Below are 5,188 nucleotides of genomic sequence, written 5' to 3' on the forward strand. Positions count from 1 at the left end.
AAGCACCTGGAGGACACCAACACCATCCCCAAACCGAATCCCTAGGGAGCTGCCCCTCGAGGCGAGCCCTCTGCTCCCATCCCGCATGGAAATGCGCCTCCGGGGCTGGGAGTGCTCCCACTCCATCGCCCCTAACCATCCCATTCCAGCAAGCTGCATATCTGATTTAACAAGGCTGGTTTCTTTCTGGGGCAGGGGGAAGGTTTCAGATGAGATTAAGGGGGTGGGACACGCTCCCATACCCACTCATTTACAGCATGTGACATGCCCCAGTGATTTACAGGCAAGCAGAGGGCCTGCAGCCCACTGCAGCTTTCAAGGATTACTTAACACAGGATGAAGTAGATCAAATGCAAATGGGTGGATGGTATGTGAACTACTCCAGCCAGCCAGGGCTGCTAAACCCACTGGTTTCTTTCACAAGGCTTTGAAATGGGGAAATGTAGCTTCAGATAATTTATTTGCTAGGGGCACTGGGGAGGGCAGGAGAATATTTATGAGCCAAAGAAAATCCACAAGGTATGTCTCTGGGGAGGCACCCGCCAGGGCATGGAACGCGGCGGGGGGGGGAATGTGATCCCTGCCTTCAGCCCTGGCTGCCGGGGAGAGGGGTCACCTCCTCTGGAGCCCAGCCAGAGCCCCCCAGCCATCATGGAAATCAGTGCTGTGCACGGAGCATCTTCTATGGAAGGGAGAAGAGCAACCATGGGGCTGTTCAGCAGCTCTCTGTGGGCAGGCAGAGACTGCCCCTCGGTCTCTGCCACCCCGTGGGGTCACACCAGCTAGCTGGTTATCAGGGGTGCAGGCGAGACCGACCCCCCAGGGGATCCCCCCTACACCCCTCCAGGGAAGCAGTTGAGTCGCCATCCCCAGAGGTTTTTAGAAGTCGGGTAGACGTAGTGCTTAGAGATATGGTTTAGTGAGGGTTTTTGTCAGAGTTAGGTTGATGGTCGGACTGGATGATCTGAAAGGTCCCCTCCAGCCTAGGCCATTCTATGATTCCATGCTATGATTCTAGGATGCTCAGCACATCTGGACCCAGAGCAGCCCTGCGAGGGTCCCCAGTTACCAACACCAGGAACTGCTCTTCGCTAAAATAATGCTCAAAAAAACCCCCAAACTCCTAACCACCATTTCTTTTTGTTGGCACTGAAGGCAGTTTCACTGCTCCTTATGACATCCCGGATGCAGGAAACATGGTGCTCACAAGGGAGGTAGTGGCTCAGCGTTTTAATTGGGGGCACTTGATGAAGATAGAGCCACGCACTGTGAACCTGGCCAGCTCCGACCTCCAGCCCCCAATGTTCCCATGGATCTGCTCCGCTCCGGTTTCTACATACATGGCCCCAAGCCAGAGACTTACTTGGAAAAGCAGAGGAAGTCTGCAGTGAGGGGGGGAGAGGGTAATTCCTTGAAATGCTGTCTTTGGGGATGGGATCTACAGTTGCTGGAAATTCCATCCCTGGAAGCTCAGTTGCAAAGCTCACCTCCCTCCCCGCCACGGCTGCCAGGCCCATGCCAGGCCTCGTGTACCAGGACACCACGTCCCACGGCCCCACGGTTTGGGGACATGAGCTGAAGCCTACAGTCCTTGGCACTGGTGGCTCAGCAGGCAGTTTCCTACAAGAACCAGTCTAGAAACCGGATCAGATGGAAAAAGGCAGAAAGCAGCTGGGTCGCATAGGGAGGCGGGGTTTTTAACAGAGCAGCACAGCCACAAGTTATGTTATTAAGCCCAGAAATTCAGCTGGACACCCCCAGAAGCAGAGCTCAGCAGCAGCATCTGCAGTCGCAGGGGCAGACAGTGAAGATGGGAAGGAACTCTAGCCCAGGAACCAGGCAGGCACCCCCAGGGTGGCTATTGCCTGCTGAGAACTCTCGCTACCTGAGGACAGCAATGATATGGGGCTGGCAGACTCCCCCCGGCCTGGTATGAGCTGCTGGGGACCTGCAGGGGCCCACAGGGACCACACAGCTCCGCAGACCCCTCGTCCTGCGGATGCTGCACGCATCCGAAGTGGCAGCCTGTGCCATCAGCATCAAATCTGAAGCCAGCTCGCGTCTGGGAAAATCATGAACTTACAAAAGGGGAAATAATAAACTTTTTTTTTTTTTTTAAAACAAATCCCTCTAAAATAGCATTGTGTGCCTGTGTCCTAACCCCCAGGAACCATGGGTTGAGAGATCAAACCTTATTCCTCAAGGGACTGATATCACCATTTGGTATCAATTTTCCATCTGACTGCTCCTTTTTAGGAATTGTTTCTCTTGCTCCAGAAAACGAGCACTCCCAGAGAGCCACCGAGCGCAGGGAGCCCTGGCTCCACGCCGGCTGCACGTCACCGCTCCGAGCCCCGCAGCCCCACATTGCGGCAGGACCTCCCCGCCGGGCACCGTCCCACACGGGTGCACGCTGCGATGGGAAAGGGACACAGGGACTCGATACGGGGCCGTGGTCTGGTTCACCCCAACAGAGCTGGGGTTCGGCACATGAAACACCATGGGAAGGCAATGGCAGGGTGACTCAGGGAGCCCCATGCCCAGGGCAGCAAGGATAGAGCGTCCCAAGGAGAGCATCCCTGATGCTCTGTATGATGCGCTACGGCTGTGGCTCTCGCTACCAGGACACCGCAGCACCTCAGTAAAAGGAACTGCTCGAAGCAGGGAGTACGTTATGGCTTTTTCCTTCCCTTTTTGAAGGGCAGGAGAATTTCTGACAACGCTTGGTGGAGGAGCTTGTTGCACGCACAGGCTTTTTCCCAGAAATGGTCCAGCCCTGACTCTGGTGACTAGCGAGGCGATAAAATTAAGCTCCTGTGTCCTCGCGAGCAGGAGGTAGAAGGACATTTAGTCACACTCTTTAAATGAGGCATTGAACACCATAAAGTTTAATGCCGACATCCAACACACGCTTGGGAGCAGAGACTTTGCTGCCAAAGCCCAGCAGCCCTTATTTGCTTTCTGCAACGATAACGCACTCGATGCGGGTCTCAACACATTTTCACGCGCGCACAGGGTGCCCGTGTCACGGCTCACGCTGGAGGCGTTGCCACGGCACTGTCCCTCTGCCACACTGCGAGGGAAGGGATGCGGGCAGAGATCTCTGCAGCCCCGGGCACCTCGGGCAGGCTGGTCGGCGGCCAAGGCGGCAGACGGCTGCGCAGAGCGCTGCGCTGGCCAAGCACAGAGGGCAGCTGAGGGCCAGGGCTGCCGGGCACCGCTCGTGCCAGCACTGCGGCACAGAGCAGAAAAACACTCTGCTTGGCGGCAGGCTGAGCAAGGGCTTAAAACAGGGCAGATCCCACACACACCCCCTCGAGAAGGGGGAGAGGCTGAAACCCCAGCTCACACGTATGAGGGACGCCTGGTTTAAGCTTCATGCATCCAGCCGGTTTCCAGGTCCTACACCACAAGGCGACACAGCATAGATCCCCAACCAGGATTAAGACAGGATTAGACCCAACCAGCATGGGCGCACAGGCAAACCCCGCAGTGCCCAGGCACGGGCAGGCCACACGGGCTCTCCTCCAAAATCCCACCAGCTCCTTGTCCTCCCTCCAACTTGTTCCTCCCAGACAAAGAGGATCATTGTGGACAAATGCAGGAGAAACCAGGTGCCACAATTCACCTCATCTCTCCCCAGCACCTCTTCGGCCCCAAAGTCCCACACTGCAGCCTTGCGCAGGCGGCTGCGTGCACACAAATCTTGGTCCCCTATAACTGGCAGGGAGAAAAACATTTCCCCGTCAAACGTCATGATGCCACCCCTACAACTGCAGCAGCAACACCTTACTTTTTTGTGTGTGTCTCGTTTAGAGTTTTTTAAATAAAAAGCCCCAGGAGACGTGCCTGCCCACAGCCCCTGCCCCAGCAGCCTCACTCACCACCCTGCGTCGCTGGAGGTGAGTCCCGGCTGTAACAGTCTTGAGTGTGCTCAGGAGCAAATCTGAACGATGAGGAGAAGCAAAGCAGGGCAAAGACTTGCTGAGGCTCAAACCAGAGCTTCCTGCGGCTGCCGGGGGTTTTAACCCAGCACAATCAGTGATGGGCACCTGGGAGCACTGGGGCGCAGGTGGAGGGGATAACACAGAGGCTGCTCCCGGTGCAGGAGCAGAGTCTGAGCCCTCTCCCTGCCCCTGCAGCCCCAGGGAACAGCCGGGCTCTCTGTGCTTCAGGGAAGATGGGATAGGGCTGGAGAAATGGAGCAGAAACAGCTCCCGTGCTGCATTAAAGAAGCACCCTCTCGCTGGTGCAAATGGGGAGGGCCGTGTTGTCCCTGGACTGCCTTCCAGAGGAGCTGGTGGAGGCTCTGTCGCTCAGTGGGGGAAAATAAAGTAGACAACAAGTCCTGAAAGTCCCCTCTGTCCCTTTTGATCCCCCTGCGCTGCTGCCCGGACCAAAAGGCAACTGCTCGCAGGTGGGGACGCCGTCGGTGATGGAGCACCTCCTGGATGGAGATGTCCCGTTCACCCCCACCGGCCGCGCCAGGCTGGGCGAAAGGAAGCTCCCAGAGCTCTGCACAGCAAAATGAGGTTGTTGTGATAATTACTGAGCTTGTGGAGGCCAGTTAAAATCCTTGGGAGAAAGTAGACGACTTTAACCCGGCTTGGAGGCGGTGCGGTGCCGGGGGGGGCTGGCTGGGTCTTGCCGGTGTTTGGGCTGTGACAAAGGGAATTGAGGAGGGACAGGGAGCCGATGCCAGGGAAGGGCTCGGGGGTTATGAGAAGCGTTTTTAAAATTAATTGGAAACTTCACCGGCAGCCAACAAGGTGACTGACGCGCAGGAGAAATCCAACGGGAGCGCTCTGAGCCTGTATCGCGGCGCGGCCGGTACCGGGAGCGGGGTGGGGGGGGGGCCGGGGGCCCTGCCGAGCCTGCTGTACCCCGGGCCGGGCCGGGGACGGCCGAGCAGCCTGCTGGGGCTTCAGCCTCCCCCGGCTTGGTGGCCCCGGGAGGGGTCGGATGGCGGGGGCGGCCCCGACCCCCCCACACCCCCCGGCCCGCCGCAGGCCCACAGCGCCCCCTGGCGGCCCCGCCGCCGCACCGCGCCCCCCCCCCCGGGGCAGCCAGGGCCCCCCCCCAGCACAACGACTTACTGCAACAGCCGCATCTGTGTTAAAAGTAAGAGCTCTGGCAAGTTATTTTTCTGCAAAGACCAAAAGAACGCGCTCGGAGCAGTATTCCAGGA

The sequence above is a fragment of the Chroicocephalus ridibundus genome, chromosome 13 (assembly GCF_963924245.1).
Source record: "Chroicocephalus ridibundus chromosome 13, bChrRid1.1, whole genome shotgun sequence".
Taxonomy (NCBI): domain Eukaryota; kingdom Metazoa; phylum Chordata; class Aves; order Charadriiformes; family Laridae; genus Chroicocephalus; species Chroicocephalus ridibundus.